Source organism: Amblyomma maculatum, chromosome 2 (assembly GCF_055883805.1).
Source record: "Amblyomma maculatum isolate TAMU_Amacu chromosome 2, ASM5588380v1, whole genome shotgun sequence".
NCBI classification, from domain to species: Eukaryota; Metazoa; Arthropoda; class Arachnida; order Ixodida; family Ixodidae; genus Amblyomma; species Amblyomma maculatum.
In genome coordinates this window covers 206,567,490-206,594,112 of record NC_139345.1, presented here as the reverse complement: position 1 = coordinate 206,594,112, position 26,623 = coordinate 206,567,490, and the positions used below count along the sequence as shown (strand labels likewise).

The following is a 26,623-nucleotide window of genomic DNA, read 5'->3' as shown; positions in this document are numbered from 1 at the left end:
TGACTTTGTTAACTACCGTCAAGATCCTCGAGTCGACGCGGCTATGCTTCACTCTTATCTTCTGGTAAAGGGCCCCTTCATCAAATGCCACAGTGCGGCGTACTCGACTAATTATATAGAGAGGCGTTTCTTATTTGACACGCTTATAGAACGGCCACAGGGGAAGGGAGTGGGGGAGGGGGAGCTATTTCGGAACTAAAAAAAAAATCATTCAGCCATTTTATTTTTGTTATCCGCTAGCTTTTAACACAGAATGCGAGCTTCAAAAGTCAGCTCACACACTAATATCAAGATACCTGCTCAGTTCCCAAAGCGCACGCAGCACTAAGACTTATAGCAAAGAAAAAAAAGGAGGGGTCCATCGGGTAACTAACGTGTAATAATGAAATGGAAAGCCACAAAAGAAATTCCAGATTCAATTGTATGTAGCCAAGTGCTCACAGGGTGGTTCGTATGAAGAACACTAGCTTAAAGAAATTGTTCGCTAGGCTGCTTGTGGACGCTTTGTAACCATGGCTTCAATTCAATGTGAAGTTCTGACAAGGACAGCAGAGCTTCAATAAATCCGTGCTGTCGGATTCGTTTAAGCCCTTTCAGAGAAACAGAAACTGCGATATATGTACCACTGAAAGGTCTAGAAAGCTTAGTAAAATTTTCTAGCTTCGCTAATAGTATGACCGCCTTACATTGGGATTTCAGAGATGTATCGAAGTATCGAAAATACAGTATCGAGTATCTGTATCGGAAATCGATTTCGGTTAAGTATCTTGTTCGGTATCGAAAATACAATTTTTCAAGGTATCGAGTATCGGTATCAAGATACTTTCTTGCCCAGCCCTGTTATGCGTGCTTGCTGCATAAACTTCGACTTAACATTCACGCGCAGGTACTTACATTTAATTGGAGAGGTGGACTCCCTGGAATGTTCAACTGGTGACATCCCCGAGACATGTGGACCATATATTATTGGTGTGCCCAGTGTATGCGCGTGAATGAGATTAGGAGGAATCTGTTGGAGGAACTGCTACTCGGCGTTTAACAGAACAAGGGGAAGGGTGTCCGGGCAGTGCGGGTGCTTTGCCGTTTTTGTGTGCCACCGGACGCGATTCGCGCTCGTAGAGCAAACTGCCGTGCCTTTATATTTTTTCATGTGCCTTTTCCCACATCATCACCCATCGTGATCCTCTTTCTTCTCCCCTTCCTCTCTCCCAGTACAGGCCAGATTTAATCATTCCGGCCAGACATGCCTTTCCTTTCAATAAATCCATCCATTTATCTATTGTGCAGCACGAGGTCGGGTCAAATGGAGTGTCAAAGCGAAGGGGCACACGCCGCATTGCCTGAACTGGCGCAGAAAGTGCATCAGCGTATGGGTCGGCGCAGCGGACAATGCACACGAGGAAGCGCGTAGAGAAGCTATTCATTTTGCTGAAAAAGAGAAGGTGAAGATGGCAAGCGCCAGCAGGGCCAGCGTCCAGGCGACGTTGGCTCCGACGGCGTACTGCACTTGGCGGTTGGACAAGGTGTAGTTGCGCAGCATGGCCCCGCGTAGCCCGTGCACCGGAAGCGCCTGAGGCACCGCATAGCTCACCGGCCGCAAAACAGTGGGCGTGCCTTCCACCGGCCACAGCACGCCTGCGACATACGAACAGTCAACCTCTGCACTCATGGCCGCCACGCACGTTTTTTTTTCTCGAAAAATAAGTATATTATAGGAGCACATTGCTGGATATACAAAAAATGGCTAATAATAATAATAATAATAATAATAATAATAATAATAATAATAATAATAATAATAATAATAATAATAATAATAATAATAATAATAATTGGTTCACAGGAAGGGAAAGGCGCAATATCTGTCACACTAGTTTTGTGGACACCTGGCCGCGCCGCAAGGGAAGGGATGAAGGTGGAAGTGAAAGTGGAAAGAGATAAAGGGGAACTGTAGTGGAGGGCTACGGAGTAATTTTGACTACCTGGGGATCTTTAACGTGTCACCGGGCACACTGGCGTGAGGTCTTCCCTGATGGGGAGACCTCAACTCGGACAGGCTAGCCTCTCCGAATTTTTACCTGTTGTAGGCCGTCATTACACCCGCCACCGCTTCGGTGGTGGACGAAGGCTGTTGTTGCGGCGCGCGTCTTTCTCTCCCTCTTCCTTTTCTTCCTATTTTACCCGGGTTCGAACCCGACCTCGGCGGCTGCGTTTCGATGGAGGCGAAACAAAGAGGCGTCTGTGTGCTGTGCGATGTCAGTGCACGTTAAATATCCCCAAAGTGGTCGAAATTACTCCGCAGCCCTCCACTACGGCTCCTCTTTCCACTCTCACTCCCACCTTCCTCCTTTCACTTACGGCGCGGTTGAGGTGTCCACAGAAAACAAGTGAGACATTTACCGCACCTTTTCCTTCCTATAAATCAATCAACCTCTTCTGTCGGCACGAGGGAGCGGAGATGGCTCAGCTCCAGAGCCAGCAGCAGGCCCGTGCATTTTAACGCGGTAGCGTTAAGGAGCTCGTGTCGCAAAAGCCGGTGTCGTCGGCGGCGTTGGCCCTGAGCGATAAATCCCGGCATGCACTTCATAAATAAAAAGCATGGAGGAAGGAAACAACTTAGGAGAGGCCCTTGCCATTCCCAATGCATTAGAGAAAGTGTGGCGGAAGTGACGTCAAAATTTAGGGTTAGCCAAGTCGGGCCATTAGCAACGGCGACGCGTTGCTATGAAAACTCGGGCCACTAGCAACAGCGTTGCTAAGGGCCCTACCTACGTGAGCGTCGCGGAGAAAGGTTAAAGGTGGAGGAGAGACGTTGCAGCGCCCGGTCGCGGCGCGGCCGCGCCGGCTTCAAAAAAATGACGTCAGGGCCTCTCCTAAGCTTTCCTTCCTCCATGATAAAAAGCAACTTCCAAGATGGGCGACAGTTTCCGCTACAGTTCTTCTGCGCTCTGCGCACATGCAGAGCCATCTTGCGGCAAACACAGAAGAACCCCTCCTCGCAATGTGCGGCGCTGCCCCGACACGTGGCGCGCCACTCGCCCCTGACGTTTCGCCGTGCACCCTTACGGGTTGTAAAATCAAGCGTCTTTCCTTTCTTTAGATCACTATCTTCGCTCACCCGCTTCTCCCCTTCGGGCCGCGCGGGTACCGGTGCGAGGATGCCCCAATACCCTTGCGTTTAACAAGTTTTCTCGCTCTCTCCCCTTCCAACATCCAGCGTGCGTCACTCGAACAGTGGTGTTTAGGCGACGCGGCTCCTCTTTCCGCTCACAGCGCGATTGCTAGGTGCAGCGTCTGATGCCGGACGCCTCTGATGTGATCGCTGCGCCGTAGCGCTTCTGCTGGGAAAGCGTCCCCTGCGATGTGTGCCGAGCTGCTTCCGAGAAATCATGCTTCTGCGTGGTGCTCCCAAGCGAGATAGAGGACGATCCCATCAAGGCGTCAGCCCCATGATCGCGTCCGCCTTCATGGCGCGTTGCTGCCCGGCTTTCTCCCTCCGAGACACCGAGTTCTTTGGTTCGTTCCGCTTGCTCAGGCGCACGTTTCGTTGCCGCTCCGAACGCTGCGTTGCTCGGCGCTCACCGCGTGATTCGTGAGTGAAGTCCGACGCGGGGCGCCTCATCAGTGATTGCTGCGTAGCGCGTTGTCTTACACTCCTTGGCAGGTCGACGGATGTTGTATTGCAGGGCCTTGCGCGCACGCTCTTGAGACGCGTGTGATGGAAGCGGCGCCGTCTACCAGTGCCGGTAGCGCTGGGCGGTGCGAACGAGGTGCAATAACGCTATCGCGTTCCACTCTTGAAGGCGAAGCTTAAGCGTCCTCCAATTTTTTTCCTTCTTCCTACAGCCACAACAACAACAACAACGCTGACATCGCACAGCACACGGACGCCACTTCGTTTTGCCTTCATCGAAACGCGGCCGCCGTGGTCGGGTTCGAACCCGGGAACTCCGGTACAGTAGTCGGGTGTTATATAATTATAATTGGTTCACAGGAAGGGAAAGGCGCAGTATCTGTCACACTTACTCTGTGGACACCGGAACCACGCCGTAAGAAAAGGGATGAGGGTGGGAGTGAAAGTGGAAAGAGAGAAAGGGGAGCCGTGGTGGAGGGCTACGGAGTAATTGCGACCACCTGGGAATCTTTAACGTGCGCTGACATCGCACAGCACACGGACGCCACTTCGTTTCGCCTCCATCGAAACGCAGCCGCCGTAGTCGGGTTCGAACCCGGGAACTCCGGACAGTAGTCGGGCGTCTTGCCACTGCACTACCCCGGCGGGGCTCGGGAGTCTTACCACTGCACCACCCCGTAATGGTTCAAGCTGGTATTTAGGGAAAGAAGCGCAGTATCTGTATAACTTTTAAATAGATATCTAGCGCATTGATGTCAAATGGACGGGCCGAGGAGGCCGTCACGTGGTAGCCGCCGCGCCGAGAGAAGGAACGACTACGGCCGAAGAGACGAGTTGGGGCCCCTGCTCTCCTTTGGTCGTGACGTCACGCTGTCACGTGGTAGCCGGAGCGAAGGAACGACCTCGACCGACGGCAGAAAAGTGCTAGCAGTATTGCTTTCGCAATAAAAATTCGGTGGCAGGCCAGCCCCCGCCGCAAGCGGCGGTGACCTACCTGTCCCAGCTCCATCAGGGGAGTTTCTTGTCTACCGTGAGGATGATAGCGGGAGTCTGCGAGTGACAGTTAAGTTAAATTGGTTCACAGGAAGGGAAAGGCGCAGTAACTGTCACACTTGCTCTGTGGACACCCGAACTGCGCCGTAAGGGAAGGAGGAGGGTGGGAATGAAAGTAGAAAGAGAGAAAGAGGAGCCGTAGTGGAGGGCTACGGAGTAATTTCGACCACCTGGGGATCTTTAACGTGCGCTGACATCGCACAGCACACGACGCCTCTTCGTTTCGCCTCCATCGAAACGCAGCCGCCGCGGTCGGGTTCGAAGCCGGGAACTCCGGCACAGTAGTCGGGCGTCTTACCACTGCACCACCCCGGCGGGGCTGCGAGTGACAGATACTGCGCCTTTTCTTTCCTGTAAACGAATTATAGAACGCCGGTGAACTTTGATGCCTTCAATGAAATGCTGGTTATGTTCGACAAGGGGTGCGCGATCTACCGTCACGACAGGTCATGACGTCACCAGGCGATTCATGCGAAGCTGACACCTCCGGACGTCCGATCCAGGCGTCCGCGCAGTACCTTTCATTTGCCGCTTTCTCCAACGCCGCACCACACAGCAAACAGATGTCTAGGACAACATTACTAGATAGCGTCAGTTTCAAAACTCGGCTGTTTTGCGCGGAACCAGCACCGGTTCGTGGTGCTGCCGTCGAATCCGGCTTCACGTGCGACCGGTGCCACGGCCAAACCGGCGGCAACGACGGGGCCGCACGCGTCGCGACTCTCCTCGGCCTTTTCGCGGTCACCATGCCCACGTGTTGCGTGCCCGGCTGCACGAGCGGCTACAGGAATGACACGAGCAGCTCGTCATGGAATTGCTTTTCTGCACCCAGCGACGACGCCTTGCGTGCTGCATGGAATAGAGCCATCCCCAGGGAGTTATCTGCCAAGTCGAGAGTATGCGACCTTCACTTCCACGACCAGGATGTCCTGAAAAATTACGTGCACGTAATTGACAGAAATTCCTCGTCGTAAGTGGACCCTCGTCAATGGGGCTATTCCGAAAGTTTTTCCTAATCTTCCTACGTACATGATTAGGAAATATTAGTGCGCACTGCAAATCGCAACGATTTGCAGTGCGGTGGTTATCAGGACGCCGGCTTGTCAAGCTTTGAAGATGCACAGAAATGCAGCCTGAATGACATGGAATGTGTTCAGTTGCCGGGGTCGTGGAAAAAAAAAAACATATTTGAGGACGGAAGCGACAAATTCGACGCATTCTAAACGCTCGTCTCAAGACAGGCTACTGCTGATTGAGAAGTGTGTTGCTGTCGGTGAAGATAATGTGGCCGCGGTAAGTGCTCACGGGCGCGCAGCGAAGGCGTTTAAAAACATGCACATGCGCAACGTCAGTGAGATTTCCTCCCTGGTGGATTCAGTAAATAAGCTGCGCGTCTGCCAAGGCTGCACTGTTGTCGGGAGTGGTTCACAAATGTGTGAAACTCTTTCAATACAGACAATATGTGCTCGATGCCGCACAAAATAGAACAGGAAAGTTAAAAAAAACGTGCCATAAGAAAGTGTGCCTGGCATTCAGGAAGAAGAAAACCAAGAATCTTCACAAAAAGGCCCTGAGAGCAGCAGCTGCCAGAGCGTCCTTTGTGAAGAACATAAACACTTAAAAGGAGCAGCTGAAGAATGAGCGTTCTGAGGTGATGAAGAAAGCACTGAACTCGTTACCTCCACCGCAGCCTTTGGAAAGGAAAGTTGAAGCAAAACGACCGCAGGGGATAAGATACACACGAGTGTGGATCATGAACTGTCTTTTGCTACGCATTGCCAGTCCTAAGGCATACAATATGTTGCGCAGCATGAAGCTGCTTGCACTACCAACGTGTAGCCGCTTAAACCAGATTATTTCAGGTGTGCCATGTGAATATGGTTACAATCAAATAGGCCTGGCAACAGTCCAAACATTCTTTAAAGGACTGCCTTGTTTTGAAAAATATGGCACACTCGTAATTGATGAAATTAAGTTAAGACCATCACTAGATTTCAACAAATCCACGTACAAGTTTGACGGATTTGTGGACTTCGGCGGTTTAAACGGGCCAAGAGGGGCACAATACAGCTGACCAAGCTCTTGATTATGTTTGTGGCAATGTTTCATAAGTGGTTACAGCCAATCGCAAGTTTTACCACAAAGGGTGCTGCGCCTGGGAGCGTACTTGCAAAGCTCGTTCTAGAAGCTGTGCTTGAACTCGAGTGTCATGGAACATTGGTTCTAGCTGTCATCAGCGATGGTGCGGGGAACAATCGTCCTATGTGGACACATGTAGGGATATCAGGGAAACTCTGTGGGCCAGTGAACAAAGTCCCACATCCTTAACTTGAAGATGGACGCTTTCCTACACTTCATGTGTGATGTGCCACATATCATGAATGGTGTGCGAAATAATCTTCTCACTCATACATATGCAAAGGTAAGGGGCATCTTAACTTTTTTCTGATTCAGTTTGTAACTTTTACCTTGTGCTTCATTGCAGGCTGACTCTGATTGCATTAGTTTTAAAACTTTCAGCATCTTTTCGACACAGAAAAGAAGGCGCACCTAAAAGTCGTCCCAAAGCTTACGGCTTCGCATGTGAACCCTGGGAAGCAGGAAAAAATGAATGTCCGGCTAGCAACTCAGGTACATCCATACAACTTCAGTGCTTTTTGTTTATTCTGGCTGACGTTTGATATTGTAGGCATTTTCAACTGTTAATCAGGTTTGAATGCGCCTTTTCTTATCATTTCTTATTGTCCAAATTTTTTTTCCATCTGTTCAGCAGAAGTGTTGCAATAGGTCTAAAGTTTTATAGGGAGCAACATACACCAGGCTTTGAATGCACAGAGGGCACAGAAAAGTTCACCTTGCGCATGAATGATCTGTTCGATGCACTTAATGCCAAGTTTTCAGTTGAGGGAATTGGGAAGAACTCTCACCAAATCAAGGTAAAATTAGGTTTTGTGCCTTCAAACAAGTGCTGTTAACTGAAAGAGAGAGAGAGACATTTATTATCAGTAGGCACATTCAGCCTTAGGTGGGCAGCCTCCTCAGTCCAGGAAGCCGTGGACCTGAGCCACCACCCGAGTCCGGCTGACCAGACTGCGCTGATCCTCCAGGCTGGGGCTTGACAGCAGAGTCTCCCACTGCTCTTCGGTTATGGCCATGGTGTTTATAGTTCCATTTGGTCCCTTGCATCCCCACACCATATGCTGTAGGGTGTTTGGTAAGTTGCAAAATGCGCATTCATAACTGTAGGTGGTGGGCGAGATTCTGTGTAGTAAGGTGCCGTGGACGTGGCTGTTGGTTTGAATTTTTCGGAGGGTGACTGCTTCTTCTCTGGTTAGTTTCTTGTGGGGTGGGGAATATTTTCTTATGTCAAGTCTGTAATGCAGGAGGATGTCAGTATATTTCTTGGGTACATCATGTGTGCTCCTAAATCCCTCTGGACGTGATATCCGGTTAGCATATCATAGGGCTGAGGCGTTGGCGGCCTCGTTTCCTTCCAAGTGTGTGTGTCCCGGAGTCCATATGATGTAGGTGTCTGGGAGGTGATGAGTTGTGGTGCGACGGAGGATTTGAAGTGCTATGCTGGAAATTCTTCCTTTTTGGTAGTGTCTGCATGCAGACTGTGAATCAGTGAGAATGACGACGTGATATTTGCTCGTCGAGACCGCGGCCTCTTCGGCTGCGTCAGTGTCATTTGTTGGAATAGTTGCAGAGGTCTTTTCTGTAAATGTGGAATCCATAACGTTAATGGAGTGGGCTTCTCTTCCCGGGTATTTTACTGCATCAGTGTATCTCGTTTCCGGATTTGTTCTGTGCGCTTTGCTCAGGGCCCGAACTCTTGCCAGGCGCCGGTCTTTGTTGTATGTAGGATGCATATTTCGCGGGATGGGGGCTACGGTGATGTATGAGCAGATTTCGTCCGGGATGCGCTGCTTGGTGTTTGTTCTAAGCCCTCTTTGTGTTCCAGTTTCTTGAGGGTTGCACGTCCAGTTTCTGTTAGTTTTAAAGGGAAGCTGCACCGGTTTTAGAATTTGATGCGCTTCAGAGGGTCGAATCTGCAGGGTTTGTATGTTAAGTATACGAAATATTTTGGCTTTAGCTTTTGAAATAGGGACGTAATCATCGATTAAAGTTGCTACCGCCTTCAGGATTCTCCGCAGTGCACAGCGCTGGAGGGGGGGATGTCAGTAGCAGACGACAGGAGTACGACAGGCGGTAGTGACGTCAAGGATGGCGTCTACCTCTCTTCCGCTTCTATTGACCGAGCAGGCCATGCATCACCTGTCGCTTGCAGGCTACGCAGTGCAACCTTTTTCTTGCCTCGCGCTTGTTTTCTCCTTGCGAACGTTACCGCAAGCTTTTTCAGTGCATCTTGCACCGTTCTTCACGAAAAGAACGACCATGCCGTGCTTCTGCGCAGCCTATGGCTGCACGAACACTGGCGGCCGAGAGGATGTCGCGTTTCATAAATTCCCAAAGGAGCGCAAGCTATCGGCGCTTTGGGTTGCCGCGGTCAAGAGGAAGGATTTCAAGCCTACAAAATCGTCGGTGATCTGCTCAGATCATTTTCGCGACAGTGACTATCACCAAAGCTTATCGTTGATGCGATCTTTTGGGATACTGATCAAATCTGCGCGATTGAAAACCGGTGCTGTGGCTTCTGTCTTCGCACACAAGAGCACCTCTCCGCCGCCAAGAGCTGCTTTCGCAAAAAGAAGAAAATTCGAGGTAAGAGGTCCAATACATCATATTGCTCTTCTGTTCTGTTTACGTTTTATGCGAAGCATAATAGCCGCACAACCGAGCTCTTCCTTGCTGCGCCGCGCGCGGCCGCGTAGCTACCACTTGACCTACATCGGCGCACCACGTGATATGACGTCACAACAGCTGTGAAAGCTGGGGCTCAACTCGTGCGCTCGCTTGCGGACGCGCAGCCTCCGCCGGCGGCCTAACTCCCGCTCCTACAGCTAGGCGATACTGACGTCACGCAATTGTATTAAAGGCGACGCACTCGTTGAGTCAGTTGAGCAGCGAGATGTCGGCCAGGGAGAGGGCGGCTCGCCAGACCGCAAAGCGCAAGTTACAAACAGCCACGGAAACGGGAGAAGAAAATATGATATAAGCGATGTTGAAACAAAGAGCCATTACTTTACTGATCATCATAGTGTATTAATTGGTTTGAGAAAAATAAAGGGAGAAGCAGAGTAGCACATGAGTTGTTCTTGTCTATGAAATGGCTAACCAGGCATAGCCAGGTAATGTCTTGTCTATGAATGGCTAACCAGGTATAGCCAGGTAATGTTTAATTTTTTAGGCTAGTATGCTTCGCATCCTAGGCTTAACCATTAGCTAAGCCAGATGAATTGTTTTGTTCTGTGGGGCAGATGGGTGGCCGGGCAGATGAAGGCACAGGTGAAAGTAAAACAATTCAGCATTGGCGCCCGCTGACGCGGCCGGAAAACTGTGAGAAGTAATGTCAGAGAGTAGGACTTTCTTTTTTTTTAAGAGGAGGGAGTGGGTAATTAGTGGGATGTGAGGAGTGCCATACCTTCTCCACGCGCTCATGCATAGGCGGGAACCCCAACGCCGCACCCAGTGCACGAAGTGCGCGCCTTGCTTTGTAACTTGAACCGGGAGAACGCGAACTACCGCGCTAGCCGCGCGCGTCGGACTGGGGCGCGTTATATATTTCTCTCAAGGTGATCCTGTATTCTTTTTCTCTCTCTACTCGTCCACGGCACTTAGGGCGTTAGCTGCGTTAGCTCCTTTTTGTTTGTGCAATCGGGGCTTGTAGTGACTCGTATTTCCCGTGCAAGATCCGCTCCACTGGCTTGCTCGGCCGTCAATTGAGTACCACCAGGGCTCGCCGGATTTCAGTGCACTAATGTTTTACTTTTCTTTTGAAATTGAGTTGGCTGTCTCAGGGCTAACTACATGCATCATTTTTTTTTTTACCTGCGCCTTCACCTGCCCGACGCTCGTTCGCCTCACGGTGCATTTGGTGGCATGCTCGGCGTACAGACGGGAGCGCGCCTATCTATATGCGCCGGAGAGGAATTGACGGTGTGCTCCGGGATGATTAGAATGAAGGCTAGTGCATATACTATATGGGAGACTCGGCGTTCGTGGCTTTTTTGTTTCACATGCACGCTGCAGCGCTTGAGCGCAATAATTTGTTGTGAAAACCATTATGCGCTTCAAATGTCAGTCGCGCGACAGCCAGCCAGCCTGCCTAATTCATGAAAGTGCAGTGCCGGCTGGCACGCTTATGTTCTAATTTATTTATTTATTATACTGCGCTCTTGTTTCCAAGATCTTGGCGGGGTGGATAGAGAAGTAAAAAAAAAAAAAAGCAGCGGTATATAACTGTAGGTGCATGAGGTCACTCGCTATGTGCAAATGCAAGCATCAGATGACATGTGACACAACACAAAAGGACAACCATGAGAGGATACAGAAATACAGTAAGGTGTCACAGTAAAAATATCGGGCAAGAGCTGTTGAAATTTAGCACAGTGAACTTAATTTCTAAACGATTGCAGCAGGTGTGCTCAGCCAATGGCCACAACGCTGCAGTGTGTGAGCATATTGGCTAATCATGATTAGGCTATCGGTGCGATGCGGAAAGAGTCATCACACTGCTTAAACGACGAATGGAAAGGCAGCCCTTATTTGCTCATGAAAAGTTTTGTTCAGGAAAACGAGCAGTTTTGGACCTCTATACGTTTTGCACTTGGCGATCCATTCTGTTTCTTATGTCGTGTTTATATCTTATGGCCATTTTCTTATTTTCAGGTTCTTGGAGATCTCCTGGGAAATTCAACTATCCCAATTAAGAAAAGAAATCGGGGCAGCATGATGTCTGTGGTCGAAGTCGCGATGTTAAGCGCAGCTAAAGAAGTGCGCTAAACTTACGACATGGCAGCGCGTGACTGCCGATAGCTGTCCTAGCGTTTCGGTATTTTTACCGGTGTTCTACACGGGATTACGCGCGCGCAGCAAGGCAGTGGCCTGGCTTCTCGTCGATACCGCGCTCCCGCGTTAATTTGCTAAATCCCGCCAGAATAAAATGTATACGTACTCGAGGTTGCGGGAGCTGAGAGCATGACTTTTGCTGCTCTTGCTGACATATAAATGACTAAATCCACGCAACAAAACTGGGGCGACAGCTCGTCTGGTGAGCTCATTTGTTCACAATCGTCACATCAAGCGCATTGACGTGACACTGCTTCGTTCGAGTCTGGCAGGAGATTTAGGGCACGAGTAACGCAGATATCTTCAATTGAGAGCGGATCACAGGCGCATACAGCAGTGCAGCGCAGCGGTACGTACCAGTGTGAATTTCCCATGCGGGGAAAGGTTAGCGCTGTCTCCTCTCTCGTCATGTCGCCGCTGCCGCCAGTGTCACCTTGTTCCGAAGCCGCCGCTGGTTCGAACAAGTACGGCTCAATATCATATTCCCCTGAGCAGCGTGATCGTTGCATGTTCAGCAGCATACATCCACAGGAAAGCACGTGAGTGCATGCACAATCGCTTGGACCGCCACTACCACTGAATGGCACGCCGTCATTGACGTCACGGCGCGCTTGACCAATCAGAGGCAAGAGCGCCACTTTCAAAACGCTCCACGGCGTTGGTGCACGTTTTTCTGATTAAAAAGTAGTTTGCGGTCACTTATGACCAAATTTAACGTCGTATTCGTGTTCAGGGGGTCGTAAACTATACATCTGTATTCCGAACTCTTTTTTTTTTAAAGTGATGCAGCTGCTCTTTAAGCGTTCCAACTGATTTACTTTGTGGGCCTCGGCAAGCTCCTCCCACGTGTTATGAAGGCCGAGGTGGAGGAGTCGTTGCGTAGATGCACGTTCGGATATACCGATGGCGATTTTGATGGCTTTACGATGAGGCTATTGAGTTTTTCCACTTCTGCTTTCTTTAGACCTAAATATGGTGTTCCGTATGTTATGCGGCTTATGACGAGAGCCTGGATGATGCGGACGGTATCTTGTTCTTTCATACCGTGTCTTCTGCTGGCCACGATGCGGACCAGGTGCGCCAATTGAGTAACAGTAGCCTGAAGTCTCGGGAGTGTTGCAGACCCTGATCCATCTTTCGGGATGATTAGGCCAAGAATGCGAAGAGAGTCGGCTTGAGGGATAGGGGTTCCGTCAAGAAAGATATCCGGATCAGGAATGTCATCTTTTGGTGGCCTTCCTCGAGTTCTGGCTTTAAGAACCAGGAGTGCAGATTTCTCTGGTGCGCAGATGAGTCCGCAATTTCTTCGGTAGTTATTCGTGCAGTCGACGGTTTCCTGAAGGGCGTCTTGCTGCTGTCCTGGGAAGCCGCCTCGAATCAATATTGTTATATCATCGGCATATAGAGCATGTCGTATGCCGTTGATTTTATCTATAGATCCCTCGGGAGTTTCATCGTAGCGATATTAAATAAGAGGGGCGATATAACAGAGCCTTGCGGGGTGCCTTTGTCCGCTACCAGGAATTGTTCCGTCTTGAGATTCCCCATGCTTATGGTGGCCGTACGATTCGTCAAGAATGTATGAACATAGTTATATGCTCGCTCTCCGCAATTGGTGTCCTGCAGGTTGCGAAGAATTGCGGCGTGTGAAACGTTGTCAAACGCTCCCTTTATATCCATTGCAAGAATGGTACTCTTACTGTATCTGTCAAAATGGTCAATAATATCCTCTTTGAGTTGGAGTAGGATATCTTGTGCGGATAGGTGTTGTCTGAATCCATAGAGCGTATTGGGGATGTGCCCTTGATCTTCCAAATGGTTTGTGAGGCGGCTCAGGACCATGTGTTCGTAGAGCTTCCCTGCTCATGAAGTGAGGGATATATAGGTCGTAGGTTCCCAAGTCCTGGTGGTTTGTGAGGCTTGGGAATCATGATCATCTCAGTGTGTTTCCACGCTTCTGGTATGTCCTCCGTCTCCCAGCTGTTGTTGATTTGCTCAAGGAGGTACTTCGTTGCTTCCTGGTTAAATCTGCGTAAGAGTTTGTTGGTTATTCGGTCCTTGCCAGGTTTGGTATTCCGGGTGAGCTTCGCCAGGGACGCCAGTAGTTCCGTCATCATAAAAGGCCGATTTAGGCCCTCATTCCGGCTCCCTTGGTACGTCGGGTGTATGTTGTGGTGTGAACGTAACAAACTTCCGTTGGTGAATTGCTTCTTAATCTCATTTAGGATTTCTTGCTCCGTTCCATCGTGGGAATGTAATATTTTAGCCAAGTTTTTCCGATATATAGGTTTAGACTCTGTAGTGCCGATGAGATTTCAGAATGTTTCAAGTGTTACGCGTACTCAGAGTTCCTTGTAGTCGATCGCAAAACTGGTTCCAGTTTCGTCTTCCGAGGTCTTCGGCATACTCTTCGGCCTGTTTGGTGATTTTGGCAATCCGCTTTTTTAGGGTTCTGTTTCTTTTCTGCTTTCTCCATCTTTTAAGGAGTCCTCGCCGGGCTTCCCAAAGATGTGGTAGATGAGAATCCACTGCCGGTGTTTGTGTCGTGAGTTGGATATGTTTCGTGTGACGTTCGACCTTTTCAACTAAGGAGTTGGTCCAGGCTTCGAGGTCGACCGTGGATGGGGGTGCGATGTCTTTCCTGAAAGCATCCCAGTTCGTAAGGCGAGCTTTGCCGATGCGAAGCGGTGTCTTCTTATGGAATTTAAATTTGTATTATGTGGTGATCACTGCCAAGAGTCTCTTCGAGCCTGTTCCACGCAACTTGCGAGATGCCCCTGGTGAACGTCAAATCAGGATTTGTGTCTCTGTAAACACTGTTGCCAATTCTGGTGGGCGTGTGGGGGTCGTTCCACAGAGTTAGTTGGTGATGCTGTATCGTATCGTGCACCCGGACACCCTTTTTGTTGGTTTTGATGTATCTTCAAGCAGTGTGGTGGGCGTTGAAATCTCCTACCAAAATAAGCTCCTACCAAATAAACCTGTCCACTTCCCATATGAGGGCATCGAAGCCTGCCAGGGGATCTCTGGGAGGACTGTACAGATTAAGGAGGAACAGGCTTTGCTCACTCTTCCTGTTAGGGATTACTTCAACGAAGGCGTGCTCGATGAGGCAGCTCAGGTGGTGCTGTTGTGCATTGAGAGATTTCTGCACCAAAATGGCTGTACGACTTGTACTATTAGGAGTATATGTTTCATATCCTCGGATATCAGGTGACTTGGTGTGGGTTTCCTGTAGACCTATTATGTCCGGATTATCTTGCTCAGCTAGTTGAAGAAGGTTTTGTTTTTTTGGTCGGAAAGATCTGCAGTTCCACAGCCATATTTTCTATTTTGGTGGCGATGTTCTTCCTTCACTATTGTTGGGAACCATCTTGTTTACAATCGAAGGTGGCACCCGCCTCGTTTGCGTCTGCTTTAGCCTTCTTGCGGGCCTTCTCCTGTTTACCGAGATTCTGTTCGAGGTCAGCCTGGGTAATGTAGTTTTGTTGACCATGCATGCGGAAGTCTTGGAGGGTTGCGTTGATTTTCTGCATTTCATGACTTAACAATTGGGTCATGTGCTGCATGACCTGCGGCGTCACCTGCTGCGTAATTTGTTGTGCCAGAGATGGGAGGGCTTTCTGGATCCCTTCGTTGATAAGTTCCTTGACGCGCTCTTCTGTCAGCGCTGGTGGGTTGGCAGCTTGTGCTTTTGCTCTGGAGCCAGTTATAATGACCTCTTGTTCTTTGCATTTTTATTATTTTTATTTCAGAATACTGTCAATCCCGATTGGGATTATTACAGGAGTGGGATCATGGTAGTCAAACACAGGTACAATGCAGGCCAGACAACCCACACAGGAACCAAACATACATAAAACACAGGCGATTACAATACATGGTATTTCACATTAGTTTTCACAGCTGTTCTTCACAGGTGTTGGTTGTGAAAAACAAGTTTTAGTCACACTGTTCCTTCCAGAGCATTGGTTAATTTTTCGATTGTAGGCTGGGCAGTAATAGCAGGGTTTAACGAATTCCATTCCCGAGCAACTCGCGGAAAATAAGAAAAGCGAAAAGTATCATTGTTACCAAAAAATTCTTCTAGTGTAAAGTCGTGCTTATGTCGTGTCGGTCTCACGAAAGCGGCGGGATTCAGCTGCAGAGCATTGTTTAAAACTGCGTATAAGAATTTTAGGCGTAGGTCATTCAAGATTTCCTTGAATTGTTGAACACAACTGACAAAAAAAAAAAAAAAAAAAAAACAGCCTCCAGCAAAGGAGGCTTTTTGCCTCTCAGATGACAACAGTCTCTCTCCGCGTGACTCTCATGTCGGTCCTGGATATAATTTCTGTGCTACATGAAAAGAATGTCCTATACGTCCCGACTGCAAAGCTTAATCAGGATCCCTTGGAAGTAAGTATCCATTAAATATCATAAATGTTATCTTTATTCTTAGGGGTCACTTCCATCGCAGATTAACTGTTTTTTTTTTTTTTTTTCAAGCTAGTGCCGCGTCAACATGACGCCCATTGAAAAAGCATGCGCCGCTAATCGCTAGGCTGCTCGGCTCCTGGGGGCGGTAGATGCTAGTCGGAACAGCCCGCTTTCTTCCTCTCTTCTGTCGTTTTGTCCCTTGCGGAGCCACCGTACCGAGCAAACCCAAATACGCGTGCCATGTCAGCGCACGGTGGTCGAAATTACTCCGTAGCCCTCCACTACGGCTCCTCTTTCTCTCTTTATACTTTCACTCCCACCTTCCTCCCTTCCCATAAGGCGCGGTTCAGGTGTCCACAGAGCGTGTGACACATGCTGCGCCTTTCCCCTTCCTGTGAACCAATTATTTATTTTTTTATTCTTTGGTACTTAAAATTGCACACCAATCCCTTCCTATGCCTTTTTTTCGGCTCTACTTCCGGTTGCATGACGTCACATGTTTGACGTCATATCCACTAAGGCACCCCTTTTTTATGCTATCACTTCCGCCTTCCCCCCTTCCCTTACGCTCGGTTCAGGGGTTCAGGCGTCCACAGAACAAATGTGGCAGATACTGTGCCTTCTCTTTCCTGTGAAACAGTTATTCTATTTAATTACGTAATAACCCTTTTGGCCTAATTATTTTTTGGGCAACAACATTATGTCACCTTTTACCGATTGACACCACTCATTAACCTCTACCACTTCTCAGTCACTCACAACTGCTACGGACACGATTTTGCGGACACGTTCTGCGGACGCGGCCTGCGGACACGATCTTCGGACACGGCCTGCGAGCACGGTCTGGGAACAGAAATCTGGGGCCGAATCCACGAAAGAGTTCGCTTTCTCTCTCGCCTCCTCGCTCCATTGGTCGCGTGCCGCCACCGCTGGCGGTGACGCCATTTCACGAAGGCGGGACCACGGATTTCGTTGACGTCACGAGACATGTCAATCAAATGAAAGCGAACGCGTTCGGTCGCTGTGTGTGGAACTCGGTAAGTGGCGTTCGCTTCAGCGCGAGAATCATGCCGTACGTGCCCCCTCGTCGCCGCGCTGTTGTTCGCAGTGCTCAGCGAATGTGATCGGTGGCTTCGGCGGTCGCGCGCACATGACGATCCTTTCGACATGCCTGACGATGCCTTCCGAAGGCCCTTCAGACTGTCGAAGGGGCTTGTACGCGGGCTATGCGAAGAGCTAAAACCCCACCTTGGCCTAACGAGGAAACGCGCTCACAACACAGCGGAAAGTACTCGGCGCGCTGCGGTTCTTCGCTACTGGAGGCTTCCAGGCGGCAGTCGTCGGTGAGCCGGACAAGTTTGGCCGTCGCTCAGGCAATCGTGCGTGTCGGCATGGAGAAAAACTGCGTGTCGTTTCCTCCGACTCCCGAGGAGAAGGCACTCGCCAAGGCAGAGCAACCGAGATGGGACCGCCCAGAAAAGCCGATTGGCTGTTCTCTGCCCACAGCGTTCATCCCACCCTTCTCCCCCCAATGCCTACGTCAAATTGACGTCACGGCAAAGCGAACACGTTCCAAAGCGAACTCTTTCGTGGATTCGGCCCCTGTAAACATAGCTAAGTAATGCTTTCGCATTAATAACTATTAGTTTGCAGGAAAGGAAAGGCGCAGCATCTGTTACACTTGTTCTGCGGACACCTGAACCACGCTGTAAGGGAAGGGAGGAAAGTGGGAGTGAAAGCGGAACCCCGCTCCAGTTTAGAAACTGGCTGTGGTTTGACCAATGGTGATCCCGAGTAGAAGCAACATCTGCGGCGAACGCGGCGGCGGCACCTCTGAGACACCGTGCCACGGAGGAGTCGATGGTGGCCCAGGCGCGCCAGCTGCGCACCGTGTGACGTCGCTCCCTCGTGGCGCATGCGCAGCTGGCGCAGTCACCCGTGCAGCGCAGGGGTCGGCGGCGGCTCGGACCATGGCTCGGACCTTGCTGCGACGCCACTATAGTGAACTAGAATATTCTATTCTAGTTCACTATAGACGCCACTCTCCAGCTGTGCTCCGTGCGACTATAGTGCGACGTCACTCGCTCCTCGCGCATGCGCAGCTTGGCTCATCGGGGGCTCCGCGAAATGGCTCATCGACTAGCGTGGTGTTGCTTCCGCAACAAGATGATTTCGATTCTCGTGAAAGGTCACCAGCCTATATCTCATAGATGTCCTCGAAACAGCCGGATTACCTGCTTAGGTGACGAAACCTCAACCATTCATATGAGCCACTTCGTTCTCAGCGTTCCCAGAGTGTGCCGGCCCCGAATAATAATATAATTGGCTCACAGGAAGGGAAAGGCGCAGTATCTGGCACACTTGCTCTGTGGACACCTGAACCGCGCCGTAAGAGAAGGGATGAAGGTGGGAGTGAAAGTGGAAAGACAGAAAGGGGAACGGTAGTGGAGGGTTGCGGAGTACAATTTCCACCTCCCTTGGCTCTCGTCCTGTGGCACGGTTATGACTTGTGCCACTGTAACAGATATTCTGCCCGGCGCCAAATTTCGGATGGCTGTTTTGGAATGGCTCAAAATCAGGCTGGTGTTAGTATTAGATATAGCAAACGCTATTGTTACCTTCTCTGCAGTAACCCTTCATTGTGGCACCTCTTTCCACTTCACTCCTACCTTCTTCCCTTCTCTCACGGCGCGTTTCAGGTGTCTACAAGCCCCGCCGGGGTGGTGCAGTGGTAAGACGCCCGACTACTGTGCCGGAGTACCCGGGTTCGAACCCGACCTCGGCGGCTGCGTTTCGATGGAGGCGAAACGAAGAGGCGTCCGTGTGCTGTGCGATGTCAGCGCACGTTAAAGATCCCCAGGTGGTCGAAATTACTCCGTAGCCCTCCACTACGGCTCCTCTTTCTCTCTTTCCACTTTCACTCCCACCTTCCTCCCTTCCCTTACGGTGTGGTTGAGGTGTCCACAGAAAACAAGTGAGACAGTTACTGCGCCTTTTCTCTTCCTATAAATCAATGTTTTTTTTTCAGGTGTCTACAAAACATTTGACGACTACGTTACTTCCTAAACGCGAAATTTGAGTGCAGCTCACCAGCTGTTTCACCTTTTCGATAGATTGAGGCAAAGATTTTGAGCAAGACATGTATGTAAAATGACGGACAATTCCTTCTAAATTTTTCACACATGTTTCTTCACTGTCAGTTCTTGACTGTCATGAAAGAAGATTTGTGGTCGTTCGAAGCCTTCCACTACGGCACCTGTTTCTTTTATTGCGAAAGCAATACTATAACTTTTCAGCCCTTCGCGTAGCGAGGCGGTAGCTACCATTGACATTTAGCGTGACCTTTGGCGCGCCGCCAAGCACAGCTGCGCAAAAACAGGGGCCCAACCCGCGTCGTCAACTCGCGAGGCGGTAGCTACCAAACGCGGCCTAACTCCCGCTCCCTCCGTGAGGAAGCGCTACAGCCGGAGTGACGTCATCCCATCTTCCGCAAAAACAGGCGCCCCAAACGAGGCGGTAGCTATCAACCACGGCCTAACTCCCACTCCCTCTGTGAGGGAGCGCTACAGCCGGAGTGACGTCATCCCATCTGCCGCAAAAACAGGGCTCGCAACTCGCGCCGTCAACACAGAGGTGATAGAAAGTCCATCCCGCTACTTCATAGTCTGGGCTCCGGCCTTTTATCTCCTACGGCCACTTATCTGCTCGGAAAGAGACATAAGCGCCCAAGGAAAACAAGGAAGCCGCCCATTCTGGGCGACATTCGGCCACCTAAGTGATTATTGGACTGAAACGCTCAGCTTCCGAGCTAAGCCTAACCCAGCTTCGATACCTCGCCGACAATAACGGCGACACCGGCCGTTACCATGGGAGTAACGGTTGAACGTCGCACCGTAACCGCAGAAGAGCTCGAGTCTGGCGACTGGACGCCAGTTATATACAAAGCCTATGCCTGAAGACCAGCCACGTCAACGAGCCTACCTCACCACTCCGGTAACGCTACCAGCGAGGCACATACCCTGAACGCTCGGCAAGCGTTCCATGGAGGTGCGACCACACGGCAGCAGCAAGACGGGGGCCCGCCTTCCGCCTGCGACCAAGGAGGCCTACATCACAGTGCAGCGCAGCAAACAGCTGCCACCACTCTCGCCCAACGCTGTTCGAGTAGTCGTTCGACCGCGCGGTGGCTACTTCGAGAAATTCCAACCCCTCGACTCTGGAAAGCAGTGCAGACCGAGCTCAATATCATACTACCAGAGGACTTCTGCCTGCGCATTCACCCCACCAACAATACGTTCACCGTGGCAACGACTTACATCCCAACAGTCGAGACACTCAGGACACTGACCTCCCTCACCATTGGAGAGCGAGCCTACCCATGCGTGGCCTACGTGGCACCCCCACCGGGTGCTACCAGAGGTATCACAAACGCCTACGACGACGAGAGCCCAACAGAGCTATATCAAGATCTGGTCAGGCGAAATCCAGAGCACACCATACTAGCCGCCCGGCGCATGGGCAAGACGCACTCAATTCTAATCACCTTTGACGCAACCACAGTGCCGCGTTCCATCAAATACATGGGAGCCATCCACCGCTGCACCCCATACCGCGGCAACCCGGACGCCTGCACCAACTGTAGACAGCCGGGTCACTGTCATGACGTATGCCCAAGCCCCAAGAACAATCTCTGTCCCCGCTGTGGAACGCAGCATCTGCAAGACCAGCCTTGTACACCCAAGTGCATTCTGTGCGAGGGTCCTCACCTTACAGGCACGGGATCGTGTAAAGGACGCAGCCTTCACCAGCCACGCAAGCAATCAAGCAAGCAACGAACGCAGCTACAAGAATCGGACGCACCCAAGGACCAGTTTCCCCAGTTGCCCGAACTCAACCAGCATAAGCAGGCCTGGGTAGTGCCGCTAAAACAACCCTGGAACTCCTCTGCCTCTTCACCCACTCAAACATCCGCGACGCCGACTACGAGTCTACAACACGCTCTTGTGAAATCTCGGGAAGAGGCAGCGGCGGCGAAAGCGGAAGCTACAGCAGCGCGAGCAGAAGCCGCCGCCCTTCGGCAACACATCGCCAGACTGGAAGCCCAGATAAGTGCCATCGCCACTGCATCTCCAGTTCCTCCTGCCCCCACTACTACCGTATCTAAGTTTTCCTCACCTTACTTATCAACCGTCGATACCTTGTCCAAAATCTCAAACGCTAATTCCCCTCCTGATTCACTACCAATGGAAGCTGACACGGAACCCCATACAAACACTACTCCGTGTATAACGACCCCTCCTTCCACCCCCAGCTCACTATAGATGGCTTGCCAGCCATACGTGAGTCATTGGCTGCTCGATTTGAGGCAAAGTTGCAGGAAGCTATAACACACATCAATCAGGAATGTCCTACACTCAAAGATGCGGTAATCCGCATAACGCAAGACAACGCTATTCTTAATCACAGATTAGATGCCCTAACGCAAGAATTCTCTATCCGCTATATAGATATTGAGACTCGGCTCAATACTAGCGCAACGCGTCTTCCAAAGCGCAAAAAACCCAAAGCAGCAGGAGGACAGGAAAATCATCTCCCTGCTATAGCTCAGGAATCCCACCCCACCGTTTCGACTACTCCTCCGATATGTTCTCATGATGGCATATCGAAACCGTAATCTTACCGTTTGGCAGTGAAACTGCCCGGGCTTTGGCCAGAAGTGTCATGTAGTCCACCAACTGCTGTCCTGCGCTACGGGACCCGACATCCTTGCTCTACAGGAACCCTCCAACCCACTCACCCTCCCCGGCTATACTCCCATTCTGCCTGCATCTCCTGCTTCCTCTCGAGTAGCCCTTTTAGTTAATCGCTCTCTCACCACCATCTCACATCCCCTAGCGATTACTGACATTGATAATCTTCTAATCGAACTTGTGCCACAACACACTCGAGCGAAGAGTGTTTTTATCTTAAATATATATAGCCATCCTAAGTGCTATAAAAACAACCATGAACGGCTATTTACAATTGCGAAGCGCGTAGCTAACAAGTGTCCCTTACTCGTTGTTGGTGACTTTAACGCTCCACATACAGCCTGGGTTATACCCGCATGACAAACCTAAAGGACGTCGCGTGTGGTTAGCCGCGCAACTAACCGGTCTCTCTCTCACTGACCCTACCTTTCCTACCCGCACGGGGACCAGTGTCTGTAGAGACACTACACCAGACCTTACTTTCGCACATCGTCTCCCTCACGCGTCTTGGTGCAATACAAAAGAGAATCTAGGAAGCGATCATTTCATCATAGAAATTCTTCTAAACTGTTGTAACTCAGTCGGACGCCAGGGTGGAACTGAACAATCTTTATTGATGCACAGCCGTTTTTATAGCATGAAGAACGAGTGATACGCCCACCGCTACTTGCGTGGCTGATAAGTGATGGCGCAAGAAATGCAGTGTCGTGACGATGCGATAAAGATACACTACATTCCTTTCCCCTAAGATTATTAACACAATCATGATGTTGGCTAATCATTAATGCCGTAACGCACAACAGGTCGTCGAACACGTGCTGATCTTCTCGGTTCGATTGATTCCTGTGTAGCTTGACCTGAACGTGCTTCCGGCGTTGCTTCCGCGGTGGCAGGCGATTTCTCTGGCCGCCTGGCAGTAGGAGGGAGCCTGACGTGGTAGTCCGCACTTGTGAGTTGGTCAGGCTCGGGTCTGGTCCAGGCGCACCTCAACTGGTTCCGGTGCCTGTGATGGCGCTCACCGTTGTCCAGCAGAACCGTGTACGACACAGGGCCTCTCACAGCCACAACCCTGGCCGCTTTCCACCTTGGACCTGGACAAAAGCTTTTAGCATAAACTGAGTCACCGACACGAAACCTTTTAGTATCTGGCCGTGGGAGCTCAGGCACGTGTTGCCTATCCGGATGAAGCTTGTCCAACGCTGTCCTCAGCCTACGCCCGAACATCAACTCTGCCGGAGATTTCCCTGTGATGGCATGCGGCGTCGTGTGCTGTTTAAACAGGAACCGCGAAATCTTGCACTGCGTCGACCCTTCCTGCTGCTTCTTTAATGCTTCTTTAACTTCTCTTACCATCCTCTCCGCCCTGCCGTTGCTGGCTGGATGATAAGGTGCAGTGAAAACTGCACGCACACCATTACACTTCAAAAATGTTTGCATCTCTGAGCTTGTGAAGGCTGTGCCGTTATCTGAAACGATAACATCTGGCACGCCATGAGTCGCGAACATCTTTCTTAAACTGGTGATAACCGCCGTAGCCTTCATGGAAGGCATGATTTCGACCTCTGCCCAGTTGCTATATGCGTCCACTACGACTAAAAATACTTCTCCCTTGACGGGGCCCGCGAAGTCAATGTGTAGTCGACTCCAAGGTTGATCTGGCTTTATCCAAAAATGCACTGGAGCCTTCGGATCGCTTTGCCGATTACTCTGGCATGGTTGACAGTGCCGCACGAATTCCTCAATTTCGTGGTCCATTTTCGGCCACCACATGAGTCCTCTAGCTGAAGCTTTCATGGCACTCATCCCTGGGTGATTGGCATGCAGGAGTTGAAGCACCCTTTCTCTAGCTGCGTTCGGAATGACTACGCGATTCCCCCACAGTACGCAATCACGATGCAGAGACAATTCAGTCTTCCTCACCTCGTAAGGCGCGAACTTGCTGTCCAGTTGCGTTGAAGGCCAGCCACTGAGCAGCCATTCCTTTACCGTGGATAGGACTTTGTCCGTCTTGATCAGCTTTGCGATGTCCGTCGCCTGCAGTGGCGCGTCTTCAACAGCTTCTAACAGCAGCACGTCTCCAGGTGGTTGTGGCTCATCTTCGTCTCCCGGAGCTGGCAGACGACTAAGTGCATCGGCATTGGCGTTGTCTTCGCCTCGTCTGTACTCCAAGCGATAGTTATATGCAGACAACAACAAAATCCAACGAAGCATTCTGGGCGACAGAACTTCGGGCACTCGCTTGTCTGGGTTAAACAAGCCGAGTAGCGGCTTGTGATCAGTTATCACCGTAAATTCTCGTCCTGCCAGATACTGGTGGAACCTTTTTACGCCGAATACCACAGCCAATCCCTCTTTATCAATTTGGGCATAGTTTCGCTCACTACAGCCAAGAGTTCGTGAAGCATAGGCAATAGGCTGCTCTTTTCCATCATCTGCACGATGAGCTAGTACTGCCCCCACCCCAACAGGAGATGCGTCGCAACACAAAACCAAAGGACGCTTGCTGTCATAAGGAGCTAGTACAGAGTCTGAGCTGAGCAATTGTTTCAGCTTGTCAAAGGCACATTGGTGCTCACCTGTCCACTCCCATTCATGGTCACGATCGAGGAGTCTGTACAGTGGCTCGGCCGCTTCCGTCTTTCCCTTGAGGAAACTGCTGTAAAAATTGAGCAACCCCAAGAAAGCTTGCAGCTCTCTCTTGCTCTTGGGCGCCGGCGCTTGCTGGATGGCGTCCGTCTTGCTTTGACTGGGGTGTATGCCTGCGTCATCAATCTTGTGACCCAAAAATTCAATGCTTGTTTGTTTGAATTCACACTTTTCTTTATTTACTCTTAGCTGTGCCTTCTGAAGACGCTCTAGTACGGTCTGCAATCGCTCGGCGTGCTCCTCGGCATTGCTTCCAGATATCAAGATGTCATCGAGATAAGCTTTCACGCCGGGAATGCCTGCTAAGAGTGTGTCGATGACGCGTTGAAACACCCACGGAGCCACTGAGATACCAAAAGGTAAACGTTTAACCTTGAAAAGTCCTTTAATCGTGTTAACTGTGAGCACCTCAGCCGACTCGTCGTCTAGCGTAAGCTGTTGATAAGCCTGGGCTAGATCTAGCTTAGTAAACCACTTGCTTGAACCCAAAGTAGTCAGCATTTCCATTGTAGTGGGCAGTAGGTACCCGCTGTTTTTTAGAGACTTGTTTACTGTGCTACGATAGTCGCCGCACAAACGCAAAGTGCCGTCTTTTTTTCTTACCACTACCAGTGGCGTAGCCCAGTTTGAGTATTCAACGGGTTCCCATACGCCTTGTTGCACCAAGCGGTCAATTTCTTCGGCCACGGCATCCTTGAGTGCCAGTGGCACTGGTCGACTTTTGAGAAACACTGGTTGGGCGTAGTCTTTCAGCTCGATATGAACTGGGGGTCCGTTGAAGCCAGGAAGGTCCCTGCGAAACACTTCACAAAATCTTGAAGGCACGTCTTCCACGCTCATTTGTTGGATTCCTCGCAAGCCAATGCCTAACGGAGTAAACCAGTTTCGTCCAATAAGGCTGTTGCCTTGCTTCTTTACTACCAGCAAAGGTAGCTTTGCCTTCCGGCCTTTGAATTCCACAAAGACTACTGCACGACCCAAAACAGGTAACGCCTCTTTGGACCATGTTACGATAGTTGTTCCGGAATCTTTCAGCGGAATTTTACACCCGCTTCCCTCGATTGCTCGAAATGTGTCTTCACTCACAATTGAGCACGACGCTCCGGAATCAACCTCCATCGGGACTTCATGCCCTTCAATTACGACTTGAACAATGAACTTCTGGTCCTGCTCATTCACTTCGCAGAGTGAAAATAATGCACTCATTTCGTACACGCCCTTGTCGTTATTTGCCCTTTTTTCCTGACGTATGGTCTTCCGGGCCTCTCTAGGTTCGTCTTTTGAACGGCAAGCCTTTGCTATGTGGCCAACGTTTTTGCATTTGAAGCATGTCGCTTTTCTGAAACGGCATAAATGAGGAGCGTGCTTACCGTTGCACCGGTAGCAGTTCCAGCTCTCTCTCTTGAAGGCTTGTTTCGGGCGGGTTACTTGTATCACACCCTGGTTGTCCGCTGTCTCGTCTCGGCCTTGCTTCCGTATGTCTTGCTGTTGCTTGGCTGTTGCTTCTGCGGTCGCGGCCAAGTCGTATGCAACCGTAAATGTAAGGTCGCTTTCTGCGAGTAGTCGCTGCTGAACTCCTTCGTTTTGGAGACCACATACGAAACGATCCCGCATCATGATGTCCAGTGGGAGTTGCTTGTCGCTGAACCCGCAGTCTTCGGCTAGCTTCCGCAGCGCCGTTACGTAGTCCGCAACAGATTCCTCGGCAGCCTGGTTTCTTCTGTAGAACAAAAATCTTGCGTACAGCTCTGAAGGCCTCGGATGCAGGTGCTTGCGAACCGCTGTCTTAATTTCATCGTAAGTTGCTGTTGTCGGTCTTGCTGGCTTCACCAAAGTTACGATGAGCCCGTACGCCTCTTCGCCGCAGCAACTCAGCAGGACTGCCCTCTTCTGCTCTTCCTTCGTTATCTGGTTCGCTTCGCAGAACATTTCCAGGCGCTCGACGTATTCGTCCCATGACGCGTTCGTGCCGAGACGGTACTCGCCGATCCTGCCGACGGCCATCGCCGGCCGTCACCGTCGCCGCCTCGTCGCCAGCTGTTGTAACTCAGTCGGACGCCAGGGTGGAACTGAACAATCTTTATTGATGCACAGCCGTTTTTATAGCATGAAGAACGAGTGATACGCCCACCGCTACTTGCGTGGCTGA

The 26,623-nt window shown here is 50.6% G+C and overlaps 2 pseudogenes; one reads left to right on the top strand and one right to left on the bottom strand.

The window, feature by feature from the left end:
- Positions 1 to 1,303: 1,303 nt before the first annotated feature.
- The window catches only part of LOC146201116 (ABC transporter G family member 20-like), a 208,151-nt pseudogene continuing 182,831 nt past the window's right edge, over positions 1,304 to 26,623 (bottom strand).
- LOC146201119 (uncharacterized) lies at positions 19,945 to 21,752 on the top strand (annotated as a pseudogene).